The sequence below is a fragment of the Populus nigra genome, chromosome 13, assembly GCF_951802175.1.
Source record: "Populus nigra chromosome 13, ddPopNigr1.1, whole genome shotgun sequence".
Lineage (NCBI taxonomy): Eukaryota > Viridiplantae > Streptophyta > Magnoliopsida > Malpighiales > Salicaceae > Populus > Populus nigra.
This window is the reverse complement of record NC_084864.1, coordinates 12,302,973-12,315,180: the sequence shown is the minus strand read 5'-3', so window position 1 is coordinate 12,315,180 and position 12,208 is coordinate 12,302,973. Positions and strand designations below refer to the sequence as shown.

Here is a 12,208-nt window from a genome sequence, read left to right as displayed (position 1 = left end):
TATTTTGGGCACCAAAGTCCCATTTCAATAGCTGCGAGAATGAATGGCCTCCGCCGATCTTATTCTCAAGTTTGTGCCATCATCTGACCAACTGCTCTCTATTCTGACGAGAACAAGGGCTGTCTTCTCTTCGCTTGAAGGAGAGTGTGAGATTATATATATATATATATATATATATATATATATATATATATATATATATGTATGTATGTGAGTGTGAGTGTTTTCAAAAGTAGTTTGACATAACATCACAACATAATTCATCAATATAACTGATCAATCTCAGATGGGCCGGATATTACAGACAAGAGAACTTTCGAACGATAGAAATTATAAAACTTCAAATGCATATAACATAAATAGTTCTTCTGACGTAAATGGTTCTCATTTCAAAATAACATAGTAACACAACTTTCATATAGATATACACTACTAGCGGTCTATACTTTTTTTTTATAACCCGGGGCGTCCAGGCCAGTTTACGCGTACCACGACTAATCTCCGGATCCATTGAACACCCTGCAAGCCCAGTAGACAGGTAAGACACTGCAAGGATAATAGACATGCACACAAAAATTTGAACCTAAAGAGCAGAGATAAGAAATTCTCTACCAGGACAGCTAGGCCAAGAAACTGGGTGCACTAGCAGTCTATACTTTCAAGCACACAACTTTGCTTGCTTCTGATCCAAAGTGATCGATTTTCAAGGGTTACCACAATCACGCCTCTAATTAAGGCTCACAACGTTTTTGTCTTGGCTTTCCATGGACATGCAATCTCGCCTATATTTCCACAATTATTCGTTGATTATAATGCTATTAAAACTTTTGTATTCTAGTATAAAAATATTTAATTTTATTTTCATTATACTTAAACATCTTTAAATTTATGAAGTATTATCTATATTAGAAATTTGAGTTGTATTATTCACTTTATTAAGAGAATTAATCATGATAATAAAATTACTCCTGTATACCTTTAAAAGTTAGGTGAAAAGATCTTAGAATTGGTGAGGTGTTTCCACCCATGGATAATCTTGAAAAAGACATGTCTTCACGTGAAAGAAAAATCTCGAATAGGGAAATCTTCAAGTGTAGTAAATAGCTTAGTGTTAATTCCTCATATGATTTTCATAGAAAAAGATTCTTAGAAAGTGAATTTTTTTTTTTATGTTTGATAATGTTATGAAAAATGAGTTGAAAAACACTTTATAGTGTTTGTCTATGTCATGAAAAATAAGCTGGAAAATAACTTATTAATGTTGGAATTTATTTTTTCAAGTTTATTAAAAGAATGAGGACCAACTATGATAAATGAAAAAATTGAAAGATGATGAAATTAAAAAAAAAATCTTATTTCATAATTATTTCAAATAAAACAAATAGCAATCAAAAGAATAGAGACCAAATCTGACATATTAAAAATTTTAATTAAGAAAAGAGTAAGAGAAAAAAAAAATAACAATCAAAATAATGGGATCAAAGTTGATATAAAAATCAAATTTTAAAGGATGAAATTGAAGAAAAAAAGATTCAAAATAAAATATATAACAAAAAAATTGAAGATCAAATTTGATATAATCAACAAATAACATTATATTTTTAAATTTTTTACAACTTTTGAAAAGCATACTATTCCATCCAAAATTAAAATCATAAAAAACACTTCTTAAAAAATTAAACCAAAGTATTTTTTTTATTAATCACCTTTTTAATTACTAAATAAACATGAAAAAGTTCCGAAGATAGCCTAATTAAAAAACTATTTTACATAAAAATTGGTGGCCAAAGAAAGTCAACAATATCATGCCACCGAATTTGTGATGAAGATTGTCAGCAAAGACATGCCACAAAAGTTTAATCCAGAAAAACATGCAGAAAAGTCGATGATAATGGTTACGGGACACACATGCAAGGCATACTATTAGCTGTAAAGAAGATCTGTAAAGATTTCCTTTGACTAAATTACTTCACCATTATTGTAGAAATAAGCATACTCTGATTTAATAATAAACCACCTTTGCATTATTCAATGGAAGCCACCTTCGAAAAGTATGGTTGCAATTCTATTTACACGTGTATGGATGGAAATAATAGCAGACTCCATTTTTTGAGGTTAATTTATTAATAAAAATATATATATATTCTATGTGTATAAGGTAAAGATTATAATGTCCAATTATATCTCCCGGATGAATCATAAAAATAGAATGGAAAAATAATAGAAGCTTAAAGATGATAATTACTCTCAACAATAGCATTTATATAAACCTAAAATTATATTTTCCATTCTCACTTAGACAACACAGTCTAAAACTACTAATCCAAGTACTGTTTAAAGATAATAGGATCAATATTAAAAAATAATATAAATTATATCTTAAAATCTCATCTAAAAACTTAAATTTTTAAATTGAATTGATTATTTAATATGATATCAAAACCTTGATAACTAAATTGTTACAAACTCAAATCAAACATATATATATATATATATATATATATATATATATATATATATATATATATATATATAAGTGTTGGTATCCTCTTTGATCATATATCTAGCTACTAGGCATAAGTTTATACCCATTTGAATGAATTTTATTCCTCCCCTTTTCACCGAAAGCAAAGGCTAGTTATTTGAGGGGAAATTGTCATAAAAAGGGGGTGTCAAAATTTGAATTTTATTGCTGTAACCCGTAAAGAAAGTGCTCATGGAAAGCAGCAGTTCATATGAATCTTGAAAGCAGCTCTCATAATTGACTTGTACGAGAGCAAATCAGATCCCAGGCAAGATCGAAGTTTACTTAACTGGTAATTTTAGAAAACAATATAAATTATATTTTAAAATTTTATTTAATAATTTAAATTATTAATTGAATTAATATTTTAATATAATATTAGAGTTTTTCAAACGGTCACGAATTTAAGTCTTACCATTCTTATTTATTTGATAAAAATAAATACAATATAACATGGACATGTGTAAATTTCCAGCTCAAAAAATTCTCTCAAGGGAATGTATTAAAAAATAATATATATTAAAAGAATATATTAAAAAATAATATAAATTATATCTTGAAATCTCAACTAAAAACTTAAATTTTAAAATTAAAAAAGGTTATTTAATAATCATCATTTCAACAGAAGTTTCTGGAGCCATAATGCACCCAATAGCTGTTCTAGAAACTGGTGAAAATTACTCAAGCTTATAACATTTGTATGGAAGCCATTTCATCAGACCGTTGAAAATCGTAAGATCTCTCACTACTAGAATTCGATCTTATATTTACCGATGGAATTTGGAACGCAAGATTTGCCTTCACAGGCTAGAGTTTCTGAGATGATATTATATATGTTATGCAAAGAACGCAAACTGAATACAATTTGTATTCATTGTGGTAATTAATGGAGTGCGAAGATATAAATCATTTGTTTTTTTTTTTTTTCTCAATTTCCTTTCTCAAATTAAGGAGGTTTGGGTCTTTTCTATTAAAGAAAAGTTGTTTGAGGACTGGCAGCCGGATGGTTGCCTTTTGTTTTCATCAATTCAAGACTCAGAAAGCTTATTTAATAAATTATATACTAAATTTTATTTAATAATTTAAATTTTTTTATTAAGATAGTTTCTTAGCATTATATAAAAATTTTATTAATCAACTGATTATATATAATTTTATTAATCAAATCATTACGAATTTAAATTTTATCATCATGGAGGAGGATGACACAAAACCGTACTGAAGTTTCCTGCTTGGATTAACAAGAATGTCAATATAGGCTATTTTTTGTGTCATTATTTTCCTATGGTCTTTGACTCTTTGTCTCTTTGAGGAACACTCCCGACAAACAGTTGAGATTTGCGTCGGTGACATTAGGATGGGAAGCACATGTTGTTTTTATGTCTTAAAAGGTACATTTAAAAAACTTTGAATTTTTTTATTTAAATTAATATTTTTTAGATTATTTGATATTATAATGTAAAAATAATTTTAAAAAATATTATTTTAATACATTTCCAAGTAAAAAACACTGTAAAAAAAAATCGTTACCGTATTCTCAAATATCTACTTAATTACAATCCCTTAAAACTAAAAAATAAAATAACATAACACTCATATGAACAACAGAAGATAGCTAGAGTATATAGTCTAGCTAATTAAACACTTTATTTATTTTGCATCAACTTCATTACGATAATACAATTTAAAACCCGACAGGAATTAAAACCTCGTTATCAGACCAATATATGGTTGTTGACATGTTATGAGAACTTCATAGTTTATTTTTCTTACATGAAATGTTCTCCTATCATATTACCATCCATGATCATAAAGATACTACTAGCTGTCGGTCGACACTTTACTGGCTTCTAATCCGTAGTGTTCCATTCTCAAGGGATTTCACTATTCCACTTGTAAGCATTACTGTGACCCGGGAGGTGGCTTCTTTCCAGGTGGTGGCTTGACCGGGCCACGTGGTGGCTTGACCGGGCCACGTGGTGGCTTCATCGGGCCAGGTGGTGGCTTGACCGGGCCACGTGGCGGCTTCATCGGGCCACGTGGCGGCTTCATCGGGCCACGTTGTTGCGTGGAAGCGTCGAGTGTCCTGTATGGACCTGCAAGATTTACTCACACGTGTTAACGTGCTATGAAAATTATCACAAACTCAGTAAATAGACGGTGCCGTGATGAAAATACTGTTAACAGAGGAGAAAGCAAAATATGGAGGAGCAGCTCATAGATCAAAGCAGAGGCATAGATGCAGCGTTATACATAAACATATACTCCCATATGAACTGTTATCTGAACATATATTCGAATAAATAAATATGAACTAGGTAGGTGCATGATTATCTTAAATCAAAAGATCAATGGAAAAGAAAGCAGATAGAAAGGTGGGTTCACCTTCATGGGATAATTCTAGAGCAGTGGTAGTGGAAAAGGAAGAGAAGGCAACGGCGGCCAACAGAATGCATATGATAAGAAAGGCCTTCATCTTGGAAATATTGCTTTGTGTTTAAAATGGCTATTGCCCTCTTCTCTGCACTCTTATTTATAGCCACTACCACCAAAAATATCTAGGTGCTACTAATATTTTTTTAATATAATTTTTTTAAAAATAAATTACAGGAGAATTGATTTGATGTGATATAATTAATTTGATGAGTCTTGTTGCATATGTACAGCGTTACGGTGATTATCCTCTCGGATCGGGATCATCGAGAATAATATGGGTGGAAAGGATATGGAATTCTTGTCTTTTATCAGTAAAAAAAAAAATATAAGAGTTTGTGTGTCTAAGATATAAGAAAAGTACTTCTTAGTAAGGAGGTCTTTATCTTATCAGATTAAAAACAAAACCGTTCTAATGCCAACATAAAAAAATAAACTATCTTTTTATTTAATATCATGAATATGTCTTACTTATAAGTTCATAATCTTGTATATTAAAAGAAAAAAAAAATTAAAATTTTAATATCAAGAATATGTCTTTTGTATAAGTTCATAATCTCATGTATTATAATAAATAAAATAAAATGTTTTTGGTATTTTTAAAATGTAGACCAAAATCTTTTCAAAGTTTACAAATTTGTTGTAAAATCCATATATTATTTAAAAAAAAAACATGTCAAAATATTTTAGATTTTTTAAAAAATAAAAGTTTAAATAACTTTAGGATTTTTAGCCATATGAAAGAAAAAAAAATTTATTATTTTTTAGGCTTCGTTTAACAAAAACTCTATTTTCTTTGTAATAAAACTACTAAATATATCTTAATAGGTGTTTGTCAAACACACCCTAAAACCTGAAAACCTTTTAACAAAATTTATGGCAAACCAAACATGGTATTAAAACCTTTGACCCATTTTTTTTACTTTACCCGATCAAGTTGACTCGACTGGGTTGACCCGAGATTTTTGGTTTGACCATCAATCGAGCTAGAAATCCTAGCTTGACCTGAAAACAACCTAAAAACAAAACCAAAGCCAAAAAATTAATTAAACACCCAAAACATTAAAAAAAATTCAAAAGAACTTGAGCAAAATGGATCAAATACACAAAAAAAAAACAAATAACACCAAGAACTATCAAGAAAATCGAACAAACCCAGCAACATAAAATCCAAAACAAACCAAATTTGGTCAAAATGAAGGCATATACATGTTGGAAATCATGCAAACATCGATAATCTGACATCTATTTACTTCGATTATCACTTAAACATAACAATTTTGTCAAAATAGATTTCAGTTATAAACCAAAACTCTAGGATTGAAAACCGTTAAAATCATATTATTGATGCAAATAAACACTGAATTAATGGTTAATCATATAAGAAAGGGTTGTATGCAAGGAAATGGATCGAAATTGATCCGAATCTATGGGCTAAGGCAACGTTCTTCTCAAGAACACAAAGAACATTGCCTAAAAAACCTAGAAAAGTTCCTAGTCAAGGCATGTATTTTTTTTGTTTATAAAACATACTCTTTTTATCTCAAAAAGTCAAAATAACATACACAAACATGTTTGAACCAAAAAACTAACAAAAAAAACATCAAAGCATCAAAATCAAGCATGAGGTACCAAATCAAAAAAACTATCAACTTAAATCAACATATATGTTGATGCAATATGGATTCAAAATTGATTTTCTAAACTCATGAAGTGCATAAGCAAACCTAACAAGCCCAGGATAAACATCATTGTTTTAACATGCATAACTTAAGTTAAACAAAATTAAAATGACATTGTATATGAAAAACAAACTTAAATAACAACTTTCATGTATAAAAAATATTATAAAAAACACTTCAAAATAGCTTCTTTAAATAAAAGCACAGCAATAAAAAGGTAAATGCAACATCATTTGTTAAACATTTCAAACCTCTTTTCTATGCTTGTAAACATGAATATAAAACCAAATAAATAAATAAAACAACAAAAGCAGTTCACAAAGGATCTACTTTTGGATCAACAATGTATACCTAAAACAACTACTCTCTCTTGGCTTTTCTTTGGAAAATATTGCCTCATACAAACTTGCAAAACTTAAGAAAAGTTTTGTTTAGACTCTTAGACCCATGCACTTATGTTTTTTATTGATATTTTTATTCCTTTTTTTTCTTTTTTTCTTTTTTTCTTCCCCTCTTTTTCAGCCTTTTTTGATCTTAAGGAAGGTATTTCTAGGGTTTTGGGAGGTCTTGAATCCATTTTTAACCTCTTTATTTTGAGGGAAATGATGTAAACCCTTGATAAGAATCCATTAAGGAGCCTTTATATGTGAACACACGAAAACCAAATCAGTTTTTGCATTAGGTTGCATTGTCAGGGTTGACTGAGTTGTCCATTTTCAAGGTCTCGTTGAAGCAATTATGACATCGTCGTCTGAAACCAGCTGAAGGTGGTAGAGGGGGTGCACACCTTTCATTTGGATCCAACTTTGCTCAATTTAAAAGTTAGTAACTCCACATTCATTCGTTTGAAGTTGTCGATTCGATCAGCCAAAACTGTCAAAATAGAGATGCAAGCTTATAAAAGATGTGTCATTCACCTTCTCTTCATTAAGTCTGAACGACAGTCATTTAGGGTTCTTAATTTAGGATTTGGTATATTTCAATTGAGCAATTGTTCTTCCAATTGCTTTTAATTATACCTATAATTGCCTCTAAACATTTAATTTCATGCAATTTCACCATTGTCAAACTCAATTGCCAGCCCTAAAGTTGACTGTTATTTTCATTTTAATCCTTGGTTCTAAATTTGTGCATTTCAACCCTCAATTGACCAAAAAAAACTTTTAATTTCTTCAATTCGGCCTATAATTAGGTTAATTTCAGCCTTTACATTCACACGTTTTTTTCAGTTTGGTCCTTGGTTTTGGATTTCTTACATCAAGTTCTTAATTGTCAGGCAAACTTTGTTATTTATGCAATTAAGTCCCTGATCTAATCAAATTAACTCCAAAAAATTACAATTCAACTAATAGACTTTAATTTCTTCCAATTAAAGCCTAAATTAACTTCAAAAATCAAATTTTCTTGCAATTAATCCTTTAATAAATTCAATTAAACCTTGAAAATTTTCAATGAAGTCCTAAACATTCAATTTTAAATTTTTCTTCTTAAATTAAATTTTATTTGTCAATAAAGACTTCATCAGTCGAAGATACCCTTTCAAAATTTTTAATCTTATATATTTTGATCTTCCTCAACAAACAATTTCAGTATATTCTTCTCATATATATATATATATGAACTACTCATCTTAACATATAAAATTCAAAGTTTTTTAAATCTACTTTATAAAACATAAATATATATTTGTGCCCGCCCATGTAAATCTTGCAGGTGTATATAATATGGCAAAACTTGTTCATCCACGATAAACCGATAAACACCTAAAATTTTTTTAGAAATTAGCCGATCATTTTAGCAGTCAGTTAAACAATAATGGTTATAAATTAACCACTAGTTTTTGCTATAAACATACACACTCATATAGCTTGTTTAATTGTAATATCTGCAAGATAATTTGAACCTATATATTATACAAGCTATTATAAATGCAAAAATACATCAAAATCACCGTTTCTTTATTATACTTTAATTGTTCTTAATTGTAAAATTTGCAAGAGAATTTGAACCTATATGTTTTACAAGTTATTATAAGTCAAAAAACACATCAAAATCATCATTCATTGGTTATATTATAATTGATGCTATTAAAACCTTTGTATTCTAACACAAGAGTATTTAATCTCATTCTCACTACACTTAAACACCTTCAAATTTGTTAAGTGATATCTTGTAAGATATAGAAATATTAGAAATTTGAGTTCTATTATCTATTCTATTGAGAGAGTTAATCATGATAACATAATCACTCATGTATACCTTTAAAAGTTAGGTGAAAAAATTCTTAGAATTGGTGAGGTGTTTCCACCAATGAATAATCTTGAAGATGACATATCTTCGAGTGGAAAAAAAATCTCAAAGAGAAAAATCTTTAAGTGTTATGAAAAATGAGTTGAAAAACACTTTCTAGTATTTGTCTATGCCATGAAAAATGAGTTGGAAAATAACTTATTAATGCTGTGATTTATTTTTTCAAGTTTATTAAAAGAATGAGGATTGAATTTGACAGATAAAAAAATTGAAGGATGATGAAATTAAAAAAAAATATTTTTATTTCATAATTATGTCAAGTAACACAAATAGTAATTAAAAGAATGGAGACCAAATCTGATATATTAAAAAATTTAATTAAGAAAAGAGTAAGAGAAAAAAAATAATAATCAAAAGAATAAGGATCAAAGTTGATAGAAAAATCAAATTAAATCAAATTTTAAGGGATGAAATTAAAAAAAATATCAAAATAAAATATATAACAATTAAAAAATTAAAGATTAAATTTGATATAATCAACAAATAGTATTATATTTTTGAATTTTTTATAACTTCTAAAAAGCATACTATTCCATTTAAAAGTAAACCAAATCATTTTATTTTTACTAGAAAGTTTTTTTTTTTTGTTAATGACCTTATATTTTGTATGTTTTTACAACTTCTGAAAAGCATACTATTCCACCGAATTTGTGATGAAGATTGTCAGCAATGACATGCCACAAAAGTCGATGATAATATGTATACTTTGATTAGCATGCAACTGATGCAAGGCATACTATCTATAATTAGCTGTAAAGAAGATCTGTAAAGATTTCTTTTGACTAAATTACTTTAGCATTATTGTAGAAATATGTATACTTTGATTTAATAATAAACCTTTTTAAGCTAAGTGTTTCTTCTCATTTCTTTGCATTATTCAATATAAACCACCTTCTATTTACACGTGTATGGATGAAAATAATAACAAACTCCATTTTTTGAGGTTAATTTATAATTAATAAAAATATATATTCTATGTGTATAAGGTAAAGATTATAACGTCCAATTATATCTCCCGGATGAATAGGATGGAAAAAAAAAAAGGCTTAAAGATGATAATTACTCTCAACAATACCATTTATATAAACCTAAAATTATATTTTTCATTCTCATTTAGATATAAAACACCGGAAAATTATTTATAAACTCCAATATTTCTTGAGGACAGCCCTAAAACTGGTAATCCAAGAACTGCTTAGAGTGTTTGGTTTGAAGGTTGTTTTGGTTTTTTTTTGAGATCCATACAAAAAAATATGCATTGTAAAAGCATAATCATGGAAATTAATTGGAAAGAAAATAATAATAATTGTAAAAGCATAATCATGGAGGAGGATGACACAAAACCGTACTGAAGTTTCCTGCTTGGATTAACAAGAATTAATGTTCAATATACGCTATTTTTTGTTTCATTATTTTCCTATAGTCTTTGACTCTTTGTCTCTTTGAGGAACACTCCCGACAAACAGTTGAGATTTGCGTCGGTCGCATATTAGGATGGCAAGCCTATATTGTTTTTATGTTTTATAAAGTACATTTAAAAAACTTTGAATTTTTTTTATTTAAATTAATATATTTTTATATTTTTTAGATATTTTGATATGATGATGTGAAAAATAATTTTTAAAAATAATTTAAAAAAAAACACTTTAAAAAACAACTGTTATCATATTCTTAAATACCAATTTAATTACATTCCCTTAAAACTTAAAAAAAAAAAAAAGGCATGTATAACACTCATATGAACAACAGAAGATAGCTAGAGTATATGGTCTAGCTAATTAAACACTTTATTTATTTTGCATCGACTTCGTTACGATAATACAATACAAAACCCGACAGGAATTAAAACCTCGTGATCATACCAATATATGGTTGTTGACATGTTATGAGAACTTCATAGTTTATTTTTCTTACATAAAATGTTCTCCTATCATACTACTAGCTGTCGGTCGACACTTTACTGGCTTCCAATCCGTAGCGTTCCATTCTCAAGGGATTTCACAATTCCACTTGCAAGCATTACTGTGACCCGGGAGGTGGCTTCTTTCCAGGCGGTGGCTCGACCGGGCCACGTGGTGGCTTCGGGTCACGTGGCGGCTCTACCGGGCCACGTGGCGGCTTCGGGTCACGTGGCGGATCGACCGGGCCACGTGGCGGCTTCATCGGGCCACGTTGTTGCATGGAAGCGTCAAGTGTCCTGTATGGACCTGCAAGATTTACTTACACGTGTTAACGTGCTATGAAAATTATCACAAACTCAGTAAATATACGGTGCCGTGATGAAAATACTGTTAACAGAGGAGAAAGCAAAATATGGAGGAGCAGCTCATAGATCAAAGCAGAGGCATAGATGCAGCGTTATACATAAACATATACTCCCATATGAACTGTTATCTGAACATATATTCGAATAAATAAATATGAACTAGGTAGGTGCATGATTATCTTAAATCAAAAGATCAATGGAAAAGAAAGCAGATAGAAAAGGTGGGTTCACCTTCATGGGATAATTCTAGAGCAGTGGTAGTGGAAAAGGAAGAGAAGGCAACGGCGGCCAACAGAATGCATATGATAAGAAAGGCCTTCATCTTGGAAATATTACTTTGTGTTTAAAATGGCTATTGCCCTCTTCTCTGCACTCTTATTTATAGCCACCACCACCAAAAATATCTATGTGCTATTAATATTTTTTTTAATATAATTTTATTAAAAAAAATTATGTGAAAATTGATTTGATGTAATTTAATCAATTTGATGAGTCTTGTTGCACGTCTACAGTATTATGGCGATCATCCTCTCAAATTGGGATCGTCAAGAATGATATGGGTAGAAAGGATAAGGAATTTTTTTCCTTTATCAGTAAAAAAAAAAGAAGAAAAGTTTTTGTGTCTAAGGTATAAGAAAAGTCTTTTTTAATAAGGAGATATTTATCTTATCAGATTAAAAACAAAATTGTTCTAATGCCAACATAAAAAAATAAACTATCTTTTTATTTAATATCAGGAATATGTCTTACTTATAAGTTCATGATCTTGTATATTAAAAGAAACAAAAAAAAATCTTTCTAAATTTTAATATCAGGAATATGTCTTTCGTATAAGTTCATAATCTCATGTATTAAAATAAATAAAATAAAAAATTTTGATATTTTTAAAATGTAGACCAAAATCTTTTCAAAGTTTACAAATTTATTGTAAAATCCATATATTATTTTAAAAAAAACATGTCAAAATATTTTAGATTTTTTTAAAATAAAAGC

The 12,208-nt window shown here is 28.9% G+C and overlaps 2 long non-coding RNA genes across 2 annotated transcripts; both read right to left on the bottom strand.

The window, feature by feature from the left end:
- Positions 1-4,122: 4,122 nt before the first annotated feature.
- Positions 4,123-5,061, bottom strand: LOC133671134 (uncharacterized). Its single transcript, XR_009834211.1, has 2 exons — positions 4,910-5,061; positions 4,123-4,620 (listed from the first exon to the last, which is right to left on the bottom strand). It is a non-coding gene; the product is annotated as an uncharacterized LOC133671134 (long non-coding RNA).
- Positions 5,062-10,688: 5,627 nt separating this feature from the next.
- Positions 10,689-11,587, bottom strand: LOC133670447 (uncharacterized). Its single transcript, XR_009834088.1, has 2 exons — positions 11,447-11,587; positions 10,689-11,156 (listed from the first exon to the last, which is right to left on the bottom strand). It is a non-coding gene; the product is annotated as an uncharacterized LOC133670447 (long non-coding RNA).
- Positions 11,588-12,208: the final 621 nt, after the last annotated feature.